Consider the following 15,552-nt stretch of genomic DNA (forward strand, 5'->3'; position numbering starts at 1 on the left):
CGGTGGAATTATGAAAAATAGCAGGCATCGGAGCCGGCCTTCAGCTTCGATTAGGGGAGATGGGACATGACAGGTGCGATCAATACGCAGCCGTTCTATAAAGTGTCAAGTAATGAATCAATTTCGACTAAATTTTCCATTTTTCAGAGGCCGTTCTCCGAGAGAAGAATATCCTCTTTTGTAAAGATATTATTATCGATTTCGGCGGCAATTTGACATCAGGGGTAGTTAATTCCACTCAGAATAAAATTGAAAACACTTGAGAGAGAAAAGAGAGAGGCGAAGAGTGAGACAGAGGGAGACGGGGGGGGGGGGGGGGGGGGGCGGGAGGGCGGGAGGGGCCGGGAAGAGAGAGACGGATGGACAGAGAGACAGAGACAGAGACCTAGGGAGAGGACAGACAGCGCGGCCCAGGGAGCTGGGGCGGAGACCATGCAGAGACACAGAGACAAATTGAGAGGCTGTAAAGCCCAGAGTTAGTGGGGGCGACAGAGACTGACAGAGACGTTCAAAGATACTGGGGGGCGGGCAGAACAGCATGGCAGAGAGACAGAGTGTCTCCCAGATGAGCCTAGATGCCAGAGACTTGTCAAACAGGCAAAGACGTGGACAAAGACAAATTCTGGGCTAGGGAGAGATGGCAAAAGAGGCCGGGAAAACAGAGAGGGGAGAGATACAGAAAGTGAGAGACGGAGAAGGGGAAGTTAGGAAGCTGTGGGGAGCGCCACTGAGTGAGTGGGGGGGGCAGCGACTGGGGACTGGGGGTATAGGGGACCGGAGGAGCGGGGGTGGGGCAGAGGCAAGAGAGGTCCCAGGGCTGAGGGCACATCCCAAGATGGGGTCTGTCCTGCCCGTGCTGTCCCCCAAAGTCACTCTGAATGCGGAAGGGGTGTGTGTGTGTGTCACAGTCCGGAACCCAAACCGCAGGGGCTGCTTGAGGCAGAGCGTGAGTGTGCCTTGTGTGTCCATGAACTTCCCTAGCGGCGACCGCTCTGATCCAGGCTCCCGGAGTCCGACTGGGGTTGCGGGCAGGGGAGTGCGTGTGTTTGCCCCCCTCAGGGTGTGTGTGCCCTTGCAGGTTATGACTTAATCTGATTACTTGTGTGTTTCCTGGAATCCTGTGTGTGTCCCTGTCCCTGTGCCTACATGCGCTGTGAGTCCCAGGCCTCGCAGCCCCATGGGTCTCAGCAGCAGGCAGGGGTGAGCCTGCCGGTCCCCCAGCTGAAATCCCAACCCCCCAACCCTAGCCTTCTCCCCGCCCCCCCCCGCCCCCCGCTGCAGCTCACAGGCTGCCTGAAGAGAGGAAAGTGGGGGCTAGAGCATAGAACCCCTGGATTCTGAGAGAGAAGATGGCTGCGGACCCCGACTTCTGAGTCTGAGGGAGCCAGGGATGGTTGGCTTGCACCCTCCTAAATGGGATGGTCTGGCCAGAGGCAAGGGGGCTGGCTGGAAAGCTCCTCAGCCATCCAGTCAGCCTCCCCACCGGAAAAGCCTGTACCTGCTGCCCCCTAGTGGACGTGGAAATTGAGCCGGCCGCGGACAGGTAGCTGACAAGGTCAAGGAAGACAGAGGGACAGATCCACAGTGGAGCAGAGACAGAGAGATATGGACAGAGAGAGATGAACACAGACAGGGACAGAGACAAACAGGGGACAGAGAAGTAGGCACGTAGAGAGGTAAGGGTCAGGCAGGCAGAGGATTGAGATGCTGGTTGAGAGAGGAGACTGGGCAGGAAGACCAGCAGAATCTGGGGAGGAGACGGAGTGGGGACAGACGGGTGCTGGGCTGGTGTGAAGACTCACGTACAGCTAGTATGAGAGACAGACAGAAGGACGGTGTGACGGGGGATGGCAGATAGATCTAAGGAAGGGAGATATAAGGAAGAGGAAACCCGGAGCAGGCAGAGAGAAGACAGGTGGAGAGATAAGGAGATACAGGCACAGAGTGAAGGGCAGAGATAGAGACGGGCAGACACTCATGGAGAGACAGAGGGACACACAGAAACAGGCTGACGCACCTAGACAGACAGGCAGACACATACCAGAGAAATAGTCAGAGCAAGGCAGGTGGACAGAGGAGTACAGAGAAGCCAGGGCCCCCAAAGCCAAGTGGACACCCCGAGAGATGGAGCAGAAAGCGGTAGGTGGGGGTGGGGGTAGGGCTGAACTCAGGACTGGGGAGACCGTGGCGTGGTAGGGGTTCCAGGCTGAGGGGCCTCTCAAGGCACAGCTTAGGAGTGAAGCTGGGGACTGGGCTCCCCTGGCCAGGGTCTTTGCTCGCCACCCCCCCTCCTAATCCCCCCCAACCGGCGGGCTGCCCGGCGGAGGCGACAGATTGAGCGATGAGACGCATTACGCACTTAATCCGCCTGATTGAATGTTTTGCTTTCGCCCAAATTGAAACATTAAACAACACGGGACGAGAAGAGGCGGCCGCAAATCACTCATGAAAGATTCATCTTCTCCCCGGCAGCCACCACCGCCCGCCTCCACTGCCGCTGCCGCTGCCCACCCCAGCCAGGAAGCCTTGGGGTGCGGGTGGGGGCTGGGGCAGTGCCCCTGCCCTCCGTGTGGGACCGGAGCCCTCATGGCCCAAGGAAGTTCTTGCCCTTGTCCAGCCTCCATCCCACAGGTGGTCTGAGACTGGGACCTCAGATCCCAGGACAAGAATGAGTAGCACGACCTGTCCCTGTCCCTCTATCGTGGAGAGCCCTTTCTGTCCCTCTGGGGTCTACTTCTCTAGCTCCCTTCCTGGACCAGCCCAGGACCCTGGGGTGGAGAGGAGGTTACTCAGTGTGATTTGGGGCAGGGGGAATGAGGTCTGAGAGCCTTGTCTCTGTGCACATTCTAGATCCAGGAATGGGATGGCATCTGGGGTAGGAGAGTCAGAGGGAGATGGCTCTTGTGTCAGGAAGAATGGAAACAGGAGGACAGGGAGCTTGTGTGTGTGTGTGTTTTCTCTGCCACTTGGAGCCGTGTGTCTCTCCGCTTCTGTGGATGTCTGTACTTTGTCTCTCTGTTCTGCTCTGTTGCTCTAACTTGCCTGTTTCTCCATCTGTGTGTCACACGCCTGTGCCAGTGGCTGTAACTCCAGAGGCCTATGGGCATCGGTCTGCCTGTCTGTGTCTGAGTGTGACTTTCTCTGTGTGCACCATGTGTGTGGTATTGGGTGTGTTTGTATGACTTTAAGGGTGTGACTGTGTGCGACTTCCTGTGCTTGTTTGTGGGTGCCTGTGTGCTGGTGTCTGTCTATCTGTCTGCTTGGATTTGTGTCTACATGCTGCTTGCTCTGGGTCTGACTTGGGATCTGCATTTAACTGTTTCACAGCTGGGTCTCTTATGCACCTACGTGTCTCTGCCACCATGTCTCTCTCTCTCTTGCTCTCTGTCTCTGGTTATTTCTTTCTCTGTCTGTGGTCAAGAGGGTACCTGCTGGGGACAGAGACAAGTCACCAGAAGAAGTAGGGCTGGGGTGAGGAGAAGCAGGGGAGGGAGGAGGCAAAAAAAGACAGAGAAAGACAGGACAGTGGTGCCGCTTGAGAGCAGGGGAGCAGGGAGCAAGCGCGGGGGAACTAGGGGGGCCGTAGTGGGCGCCACGGCCGGAGCGGGTGATCAATATTCGATTTAGGTTTTAATTCCGGGGCTTTCGGAGCCTGTCAGCCCTGATGTATGAGCTCACACCGGGGCCGCCCAGCCAGCCACCCCACGGATGCCCATGGCCTGGTGGCCTGTCCTGGCCCCAGCTCCCTTGCCCTGCTGGCTGCTGGCTACGGAAGAGCCAGAATGGGGGATGGGCCTGTCCAGAGACAGAGGGAGGGGCTGCACTTGCACTTGCACATGGGCATGAGTTCACAGTCAAGTTCACACCTGGTCCCTCAGGTAACTACTGATCTGCTCCTTCCTGCCCCGGGCCCTGTCCCCAGGGATCTACAGAGGTCCTCACTGTCTTGGGGACTCCCTGCTAGAGTCCCACAGCCTGTCTGTGGGCACTAGTCACACACACCCTGGTGCACACCCAGTCCTGGGTTCGCGCATACCTGTACCCACAGGAATCTGACCATTCACGTGTCCGCACACATGCCTCTGGGCTCAAACACACACACACAAACTCTGACACACACATCCACATGTGTCTCCTCTGACCCATATGCCTGTCCACATGCAAATTCTGATCGACACGTGTCTGCACACATGACCCCCAGGCCACACAGACATAAAGGTTAAACATGGATGGGAAGTAGGATCAACGTGGGGGTCGGTGTTCCAGCTAGAGACAGGGACAGAAAGACACAAAAACTCAGAGACAGAGGCAGAGATGGACAGAGGGAAGCCAGGGGAGGCTGCCAGGACAGGTGGGGACAGGCAGTGGACAGCAGTCAAGATGGGAGGGGGATGGGGAGCTCTCCCTTCTCCAGATGCCCCCCCAAACCCTGTCTCTCTCTCAGGAAGATGGATCCACCGCCCTCCCTGATGACAATGCTGTCTGCGCAAACTTTAATTAACACTTTGAGTTAATTAGTTCGAGATCATTTAGGAGTAAAATGTTTTTATTAGGGAGGCTGCGAGCCTGTTGATGGATGGGGCGCGATTCGCTCTTCCGCCCGCGGGGACAGCCGGTAAACAGAAATCAATCAGGGGCCTCCCAACCCAGCCCCCCCAATGCCAAGCTCCCAGCCTGCCCACCCCCAAGAGTCCGGGCTCCCAACCCCCTCTGCCTCCCAGCCCGCTCTGCCTCCTGGGGCGCAAGAGTCCTGGTCCCCAACCTTCCCCTCTCTCAGGATCCAGAAGTTCATGTCTGCAGCCCACTTGTCTCTCGGACCCAGGCTGCCGGCCTCCCAGCTCCATCCTCCCCTCAGACCCACCAAGGCCTTGACCCCTTTGGCTCGGGCTGGAGCCCCCCTCCCTCCTGGGCTCCCCCGCAGAGAGCTGGGGGCTGATTCACTACTGCGGGTGGTGATGGGACCCTTCCCCTTGGCTCGCTCTCCGGGTCTCTGACTCGGTGTCTCCGGAACTTTCTCTAGGTCTCCAGCCGTCTGGCTCCCACTGCGGTCCGGCCCCGGCCCGCCATACCGGGTCGGGCTCCCGCAGCCCCTCCCACCCCGCTGACGGCTTCATCAGGTGTCTGGGCGGCGGGGCGGGGAGGCCGGGCCGGGCGAGGGGATGCCGGGGGGCGGGAGGGCGGAGGGGGCGGGGGCTCCGGGGCCGATAAATCTTCATCAGGCGGCGGCGGGGGGGCCATTAGGCGCTAATGGGAAGATGGAGGGGCCTGTCGGCCGCGCGGGCCGGGCCTCATTTGTCCTGCTTCCCGCTCCATTGGCCGCCGCCCCCGCCCCGCCCCTCCCCCCGCGGCTGCCGCGCTTGCCCCATTTCCGCCTCAAACCTTTGGAAGGGATTGGGGGGATTAGGGGAGCCCGAAGAAAAAGGGATTGGAGTGTAGGGACTGACTTGGGAATGGGGTGGGGGCCAGGACGCGGAGGGGAAGGGGGTTAGGTCGCAGAGGCAGTTTTGAATGCAGGCGACTCAGCTAGAAAGCAGGCGGAGGGGGGGGGCAGACGTCGTTGGGGGGGGTGGTGAGAAGGGGGAGAAAGTAAATAAAACTCCCCAGAGGAGGGCAGAACTCAGGGCAGGGGCGCACAGGACCGCGGGAGGGGACCTGGACCGCGGGAAGGGTGGGGACTGCAGCAAGGGAGGGAGGACTAGAATTAGGGGAGAGGGTCTGATCACCCGGCCCGGCCTCCGGGGTGGGGAGCGCAGGAAGGCGAGCGGGGGGCGTCCCTGGAGGCAGAGGCACGCCCCCGCCCGCCGCTGCCACCCCTCCCCGCTCCCGGACTTGCGCCCCCCGCGCGTCCACTCTGATTTCTCGGCCCATTTTTCTTCCTCTCCTGTCACTCCGGCGCTCGCCCTCCCGCCGCCGGCTGCCCCGCTGCGCTCTGCTTCCCGCGGGAACCCCCGCCGCATCCAGCCCCGGGGGCCGCAGCCAGGCCCTGCACCGCAGTGCCCCCCACTCCCACCCTGCCCGTGCCCCCTTAACCCCCATCGGAACCACGTATTCCGGGCATGTCACCCCCAAATTGGTGACCCCCGAAAATGGACTGTCTCCTTGAACACCCACAGGAGGGACCAGCCTTGGGGGCAGCACTGGAGTGGGGACCCCAGAGCCAGTGATCAAGACTTTAGCACTTCTGGGCACATCTCAGACTCCCCAAAAGGTGGCATCTAGATACCCACAAGCCTATGTGAACCTCTACCCTCCTTCAGAAATGCCCATGAAGACTGAAGAGCCCAAAGATCAGACTTCTGCCTTGAGACGGGTCACACTAGGCCTCATGAATCAGAAACACCAAGAGCTGTCTCCCCAACCCGTTCCCAAACACCCCAAAATAAGGACTCTGGGCCCTAACTCCATTCACCCCAAACTTCCAGCCCAAGAAAATGATAGGATAAAGGAAATGGGCCTTAGCTTAGTCACCCCAAAATAAGCATCAGTAACTCCACAAGCCACCCATTAAATATGGATTCATTCTTCCAGACTCAGTACCCCAAATTAGACATCAGGAGGCCCCAAAGTTGGCACACTTAAACTAGCCCTTCCTCATTGAACCCTAAGCAAAATCAGGACCCCAAGAAAACTAGCCCTTCCTCATTGAACCCTAAGCAAAATTAGGACCCCAAGAAAAATCAGGATCTAGACAAATGGGTCTTGAGCTGCAGCCACCCCCACTCAGCATGTGACCCCCCCATTCACTATGCAAACTAGGAAATGGAGCTGAAACTCAGTCACCCCAACTTGATCTGCCCCAATCTTGATCCCCAGACTCAATCTGTCCCAACTTGGGATCTGGGCTGCCAGCTTGATTCCCACACTAGACTTCTGGCTCCCGAGACTCATTTCTACTACACCAGGATGAGGACCACCCACTCTCCTCAGCAAATCAGTCTGACATTAGTCATCTGGGTCCCTGCAATTACCCCAAATGCACTGCACCCATTCATTGGTGACCTTGACCTAGGCATTTGAACAACCAGCCATTCAAACAACTACGTGGAATACCAGATGGTTCCCAACTTGGCATCTAGAACCCCAGATCAGCTGTCCTTAAAATATACACCTGAGCTCTCCCGCTCAGAACTCACCCCCAGTCATAAGAGTTACAAACTTTTCAGGAGTATCTAGGCAGCTAGCCTCCCAACCTCTGACACTCCAATAATAGGACTCTGACACTGAGGTTGTGATCCCCAAACTACAGCTTTGGTCCCCAAACTTCAATTACCCCTAGACTAACCATCTGAATCTCACTCATAGGCTCTTACCCTTCCAAAGTAGGCAAATCAAGTCAAAAATCCCCAAACTGGTCATCTGGAGCTGACCCTCAAGTTGATCATCCATCCTAAACCGAACTCTGGGAGCCCAAACTCTGCGAGCTGCATCCTCAGTGTGACTCACACTCAGAATTTGGGTTGCCTCTCTCAAATACCCCTGTAGGGCATTGATGGTAGTCCCCCCAAAAAGATACAGCCATGTTCTAACCCCAGAACTTGCTCATGGACCTTATTGAGAAAAGAGGCTTTCAGTTGTGATTAAATGAAGGATCTGGAGATGAGATCATTCTGGATTACCTGGGAGGGTCCTAAATCCAAAGATGAATGGCCTTTTGTTTTTTGTTTAAAGATTTTTAAAAAAGATTTTATTTATTTGAGAGTGAGACAGAGAGAGCATGAATGGGGAGTGGGATGCAGAGGGAGAGGGACAAGAAGACTCCCTGCTCAGGTTCCAACCCAGGACCCCGAGATCATGACCCACGCCGAAGTTAGAAGCTTAACCCACTGAGCTACCCAGACGCCCCTAAGATTTTTTTTCTTTTTTAAATTTTTAACCAGTCTCCACACGCAACGTGGAGTACAAACTTACAACCCCAAGATCAAGAGCTGCATGCTCCACTGACAGCCAGCTAGGCAGGCCTGAATGTCCTTGTTAAGAGACTGAGGAGAATGCGTGCGGAGACAGAGGCAGGAGGCCAGCAGCCACCAGAAGCTGGATGAGGCAAGGAGGGACCCTCTCCTGGAGCCCTCAGAGGGCATGTGGCCCTGTGACACCTTGATTTTGGCCTTCTGGCCTCCAGAATTCTGAAAGAATCCACTTCTGCTGTTTTAAGCCACAGGATACTAATACACCCCGCACTCTCCTCCCAAACCACGCCTCTGTATCTCTAGGCTCAGTGGACCCCCAAACTAGGCTACGGATCCCCACAGTCAAGTGCCCCAAACTAGCCTCAATTCCCCAGGCCAGGCTTCTGGATCTCAGACCAACTGCCCACCATTGTGACCTCAGAGGCCCACAGTTACCCCCAAATTTGTTAAGTAGATCCCAAGGCTCATTCAGCCATCATCACAGCTAATAGCCCTCGGGATCACCCACAGACAGTAATCTCGAATCTCTTCACCGCCACAGCCTCGACAGACACCTAACATTGAGCTCCCCCTGAAGAGGCAGCTGGGCCCGCAGTGTCAGCACCTCCAAAATGGAATAAGCATTAGGACCCCTTTAGTTGGTTAACCTTAAACTCAGCATCTGGGCCCCGAGGTAGTTCCCCCCGACCGAGGTATCAAGACCCCCACTTCAAGCCACTTCTAATCCAGGCATCTAGGCTCTGCAAGGTCTGAGGCTCCATGTCCATCACCCCTAACTAGGTACCTGGGTTGATTAGCCTCAGATACCCCCGTATTAGACAACACCCCAAACTCCATCACTCCTAAACCAGGTACAAGGAACCCCCATGACAGTTACCTCAAACTTTGGCAACTAGACCTTGAGGATCAGTAGCCCCAAATTATATAGAAATATTAGGACTCTTCATTAGTAACCTCCAAACTAGGCAGCTAGTCCCCCCCTCTCAAATGCCCTTCTAAAACTAGGCTTCTGATATCTCTGATATCAGAGATATCTTCTGATACACCCAAATGACAGTCCCCCCCAGGTTGGCATCAGGTGACACAGTCAACCATAGGGGAACCTAGGGAGTCGCCACTCAACTTGGCATCTGGGTCCCAGCTCTCATGTACAACTTGGACTCCCAACTGGTCATTCCAACCTCAACATCTGTGTAGCCTATAGTGGGGACCCCTGAACTCGATACCCGAATGGCTTGTCTTAGTCACCCCCAAACCTGTCACTCTTAACTGGGCCGCTGACTCTCCAGACTCACTCACTCCAATCTCGGCAGGCAAAGCTCCACAGGTGGGCAGACCCTTCTGGTCTAGGCAGCTAGGCCCCATGGTCATTGCCGAGGCAAGCCTCGGGAACCCCCTGAAGTCCCCATGCAAGCCCACTCTATCACAGATTCAGAACCTGGCTTTAGGCACCCCAAATCAGGAAGGGGCTCACAGACACTCAGAACTTGGCAGGAGGGACTCTGCCCAAATTCAGTATCTGAAACCCAGTGTCCCATCTTCCCCAGGGAGGGGTATGTATCCCCATTTTCTTTACCTGCAACAATGAATCTCAGCCGCCATGACTGTTTGCCCCCGAAACTGAATTTTGACCCTGGGGCCCCTGTTGTGTCCAGTGAAGACAGCCAAACCCCTTCCATCCCCCCAGTCAGAAAGCCCCATAGCGCACGGTGCCCCCACCTCAGAGACCCCTCAGCCTGGCATCCAGGCCCCATCTCAACTGTCCCCACATTGGCTATCTCTACCCCAGGGCCTGTCACTTTCACACTCATGTGTGGAGATGCCCCAGCCTTGAGGGCCAGTGACTCTTTGTACCCAAACCTGGTCAGGGGCCCCTCCCGTGGATCCTGGGTCCTGAGGTCCTCACCTCCGGACTCCCAGGTTCCAAACGCCCAGACGCCCAGTTCCAGTAACCCCCAATCGGGACTCCACACCCATGGCCACGCCCACTCTGAAGTCCACATGTGTCCAGGGACCCCCACGTCTGGGTGCAGGAAACCCTTGCCTCAGCCACCACAGGAAAATCAGGCATCGAGCATTCTCAGACTCAGCTAGACATGGAAGGTTCCAGGGCGCTGGGCTCTGCACCCCAAGTAGGAGACCAGAATGACAGCTCCTGCCACCACCAACCTGGATGGGCACCCTGAGTCTGCACACCCCCAGCCACACTCCACACTCTGCCCCAAGCCAGTCAGCAGCCTCTCATGCAGCCACATCCCACAGAGCTGGACTCCCGGCCTAGTGCCCCACACACGGCCCTGGACCCTAATCTTGGCCATATGCAGCGGGGCTCCCATACCCATCATACAGCCCCAAACAGCACCAGACCCTTGTAAAGAAAACAGTGTCTGCGACACCAAGCATCAGCTCAAATCAGGCCATCAGATCCCCACTCTGCTTCTCCAGGGTACACAGCCGAGCTCTTAGTCTGTCACCCCAAAGTAGATACCAACCAGTCTCTGACCTCAACAAGGCCCCCTACTCTCTGTCGTCCGTAGGACACAAGCTGACCCCCATCTCTTCTCTGTCAAACTACCCAGTCTCCACTACCTCGTCCCATCATCCCCAGAGAGATCATGGGAGCTCCAGCTTTTCAACCCAAGCTGGAGGCCTGGCTCACAGTCTCCGAGCCTCAACTGAACTGTTGTTCACACAAATTGGCCCCAGACTCAGGGACCAGCAGTCTCTGTCGCCAGGAACTGAGAAACTGAATCCCCCATAGTTGTCACCCCAAAGTAGGACCCTCTCACCTGGTTTCATTGCCCCCACCTAGATGACTGTCCCGTCACCATCTTCCCCAGCCGGACAACAGAACCCCCATCACTGTCAATCCAATCCGGACAATAGGGCCTCAGTCACTATCACCCTAAACTAGAAAACAAGACCAGCAGTTTGTCACCCTATCGAGACAACTAGACCTACAGTCTCTGTCACCCCAAATGGGACATCTGGTGAATAAAATCTGTCACTCCAACTGTCTTCACAAGTTAACAAGCTGAGCACCCGTCCTCCTGCGACCCCAGACTCTACAACCAAACCTCTAGTCTTAGCTGGTTTGTCATCCAAAACATCCTGGAGACATCACCTTCAGTTCCATAAAACTGGACAATCAGACCTCGGTCTCTGCCACCCCAAATATACTCTGAAATCTCAGTCACAGTCCTAGCAAACTTGACAACCAGACCCCATTCTCTGTCACCCCCAAAACACCCTTGGCCCCCAGTCTCTGTCCTATAAGACCAGACACCCAAATCTCCAGTCTCTTTGCCCCAAATGCTCCTCAGAATCTCCACTTTGTCACTCAACACTAGACAACCAGCCCCCAGTGTCATCCCAAATTTCCTCAGGGACACTAATCTCTGTCCTGCCAAACTAGGCCGGAGTTCCAGACTCTGTCACCCCAAATGTGGACCCCAGTTTCTCCCCCATAACGACCAAGCCTTCAGTCTCCATCCAATATTCCCAGAGCCTGTTCTCTGTCCCACAGTTCCAGACACCTGACCCCCAGACTCTGCCCCTCAAACAAGGCAACAGCAGCACAAGACTCTGTCCTTCCACACTGAGTAGCTCCGTGCACGAAATACCTCCTCAGACTAATGACAGGGACCCACAGCCCCTCCAGCCTCCCTCTTGTCCATCATACTCCTCCGTTGCCCGAAACTGGACAAAGAGAACTTCATCCCACTCATGCCAAACTAGACGCCCAAACCCCCCTTCTGCATCACCCCACACTAGACCCTGGAATCCTTGTCGTCCAGTCCCAAAGTGCCCAGCTGATCCCTATTTCTGTCATCTCAAACTAGACAACTGAGTTCTCAGTCTCTGCCCCTCCAAGCCAGGTCCTGAATCCCAGAATCCTAGTCTCTGCCGCCCCAATCTAGACAAATGAACCCCTACTTCTTTTTCTTTTTCTTTTTTTTTTTTTTAAAGATTTTATTTATTTATTTGACAGAGAGAAATCACAAGTAGGCAGAGAGGCAGGCAGAGAGAGAGAGAGGAGGAAGCAGGCTCCCTGCTGAGCAGAGAGCCCGATGCGGGACTCGATCCCAGGACCCTGAGATCATGACCTGAGCCGAAGGCAGCGGCTCAACCACTGAGCCACCCAGGCGCCCCCTACTTCTTTTTCTAAAGATTTTATCTATTTAGGGCACCTGGGTGGCTCAGTTGGATAAGCGGCTGCCTTTGGCTCAGGTCATGGTCTCTGGAATCCTGGGATCGGTTCCCGCATCAGGCTCTCTGCTCAGCGGGGAGTCTGCTTCTTCCTCTGTCCCTCTCCCTCTCTCACTCTCGCTCTCAAATAAATCAAATCTTAAAATACATATTTTATCTATTTAGAAAGAGAGAGCATGTGCACAAGGGGTGGGGCAGAGAAGAGGGAGAGAGAGAAGCTCAAGCAGACTCCTCGCTGAGCAGAGAGCCCAATGAGGGGCTCAATCTCATGACCTTGAGATCATGACCTGAGCTGAAATCAAGAGTCAGACACTCAGCAAACTGAGCCACCCTGGTGCCCCTGGACCCCCACTTCTTATGTCCAAAACCAGACATTTGGGTCTCCGGTATCTGGCCTATTAGACAAAGGAACCCTACAGTCCTCTGACATCCCAATCATGACAACCACATCCATCATCTCTGCCTTCCAAGCCAAACAACAGACCCTAGTCAGTCTGACACCCCAACAAGGCCACCAGATCTATAGTGTCTGCTGCCTCAAACTAGTCAAAGGGCCCCCCATTGTCTCTTACCCCAAACCAAAGCCCCAGACCCATCATCACCCCAAAACAGATAACCAGCACTTTGGTTTCTCTAACCCCAAACTGGACAATTGGTCTGTGCCCCTGACACCCCAAATGAGATCACCACGAGTCTCAGACACCCCAATGGAATCCACCAGACCCCCAATTTCTGTTGCTCCAAACTAGTCACTGAACGTTCACCCTTTATCCCCAAACCTTAAAATGCTGGAGTCCTAGCAACTAGATACCATCTGTTTCCCTAAACTAGACCTCAAAATCCCAGCCCCCAACACCCCAACCTTGACAAAGACCCCCATCTCTAACAGCAAGAACAACCCCAGTCCTGGTCTCTCCCAACCAGACAAAAGAGTCCCTAATTTGTCACTTACCATTTGGAACTAGACCCATTGTCAACACAATGGGGTTCCTAACCCCAAACTACATAAGCAGACAGTCCCCAAACTTTAAAAATATAACTCCCCGGTCGGGGTCACCTCACACTAGCCAGTAAGACTCTCCATCGGTGTTGTCCCAAGTTACACAGCAGGGCCCCCAGGCTCCGGGTCTCTAGACTAAACCACATGGCCTCTCTCTGTGGCTGTAAAGGAGACGAGAGACCCCCAGCGTGTCACCTCCAGCCAAGGGGACACCTACCTTGTCCTCCCAAACCAGGGTCCTAGACTCCCAAAGTCATGCCCCCAAACTTGCCACCTAGATACCCACACCCTTTTTCTATCACCTGAAGCTGGGTAAATTAAATGACCACTCGTCTCTGTCACCTCGAAGCTGATAATAGATCCTCTGTTTTTCTGTTACCCTAAACTGGAAACTGTTACTCCAAAATAAGACAACTAGAGGCCCCACCTGACATGTAAAATGAGGTGTAGGCACCCCCTGGCTCTGTCACTCTGTACTAGACAATAACTTCTTTTAAAAAAAAAGATTTATTTATTTGAGAGAGAGAGAGACATGGTTGAGGGAGCCTAAGTTGGGGGAGGGGCAGAGGGAGAGAGAAAATCTCAAGCAGATTACCCACTGAGCTGAGCGTGGAGCTGGACAAGGGCCAATCTCATGACTGTGAGATCATGACCTGAGCCAAAATCAAGAGTTGGATACTTAACCGACTGATCCCCTCAGGTGCTCCTGTACTAGACAATTAGATCCCTGTTCCTGTCACACTAAACCTGGACCCACAGGCTCTTTAGTAATGAAGTCAACAACCAGGCTCCCAGTTTGTCACTCCCAACCAGCCAACTGTACTCCCAGGATCTGTCACCAAAACAGTCCCCTTGATGAGATACCAAGCCCTTGTTTTCCTTGCCCCAATCCAAACCTCACAACCCAAGGTCATTCAGGAGGGAGGCACAGGGAATGGGCCTCCAGTCTTGACCACCCCCACAGAAACTTCTGATTTGAGGCATCTCAATAACCCGGCATCAGAATTAGGGACCTGTAGTCAATCACCCCCAGATTAGGCCTCTGGGATGAGTCTCTCAACCTCCCACCATTCCCCCACAACTGCAGGCTGCTGACCACTTGCCTCATGGCCTCAGTCCTGGTCCTTGGGCCCCTGGCCTTGTCACCTCCAAACAAGGCAGCCTGACCACATTCCCCAGGTTCAGCAGTGTAAATGGGACGTAGTGACTGCCCACCTTGTGGGCATGAAGACCGTCTCCCTGGGGAGCACCGGCATCTCCATCAGTAGATGAAATACCCTCTACAACCCCAGAAGTGGGATTGGGAGCAGGCCTTGTTGTAGACCCAGGGGGCGTGTCTGGGCCTGGGGCTCCCAGGTTTTATCTCCCAGAAGTCAGGCTGCAGACGCTCCCTCCCTGGAGAAGATCCGCAGGAAGCACTTTTCTGCCCTCTGGTGGCAGCCACTGGAAGCACACCCCTGGTGACCCGCACGATTGTGGGTCCCAGTGCCCAGGTACCTGGGGCTTCTCCTTGCCTGCTCCCTCCCACTCAGTTCCCAAGCACATCAGTCCTTAAGCTCCTTGTTCTGAATTTGTCTTCCCTGTCCCTACTCTCCACTCCATGTCCCTGCCTCATCCTCCCTGGCCCCATTCCCTTTAGCCCATCCCCATACAGAATCCCAAAGGGAGATTTCTGAAATTCACACCTGGCCCTGTCCCCCCACTGCTCAACACCCTTCCATAGTCCACGTTACCTTAAGCTAAAATCCAAAGACTTTCTCAATGGCTTGCAGGTCCTGTGTGATCTGGTTCCAACATCCTCCCTACCACCATCTCCTACAGCTGTTCCCTTCACTCCCTTCACCCAGCCTCAAGCACTGCCTTGTCAGAGTAGGTCCCACCCCAGGGCCTTTGCACTTGCTGTTCTCTCTGGCTGGAATACTCTTCCCCTGGCCTTCCAAGGAGCAATCTCCTTGTCCCAGCAAGGCCCTGCCTTGCCATTCCGAGTGAGCCCTCTCCTTCCACGATTCTCTTGCCTCACCCAGTCCTGTTTATTGGCTTCACAGGCTTATCACTTTCTGAGTTTTCTGCTTGCTGGGTGTTTGGTTCATGTATCACGTGTGCCTCTCCCACTGAATGTAAGCCGGAAGAGGGCAGGGTCTCATCTGTTTGTGGGACTCTTTGTCCCAGTGTGCCAGCAGGCGTGTCCTGGAGACTCAGGGTACAACCCACAGATGTCACTCTATATGTTCTACCCAATCACATTTTCAAAAGTGAAGAAAAAAGTGGAAATAATAAATTTACCTGGAGGTCGCCTGGATGGCTCAGTCCACAAAGCATCCAACTCTTGATTTCGGCTCAGGTCATGATCTCAGGGTCCTGGGATCGAGTCCCGCGTCGGGCTCCCTGCTCCATGGGGAGCCTGCTTCTCCCTCTATGCTCTAATATATACATCCT

This window comes from Mustela nivalis (assembly GCF_964662115.1).
Source record: "Mustela nivalis genome assembly, chromosome: 18".
Lineage (NCBI taxonomy): Eukaryota > Metazoa > Chordata > Mammalia > Carnivora > Mustelidae > Mustela > Mustela nivalis.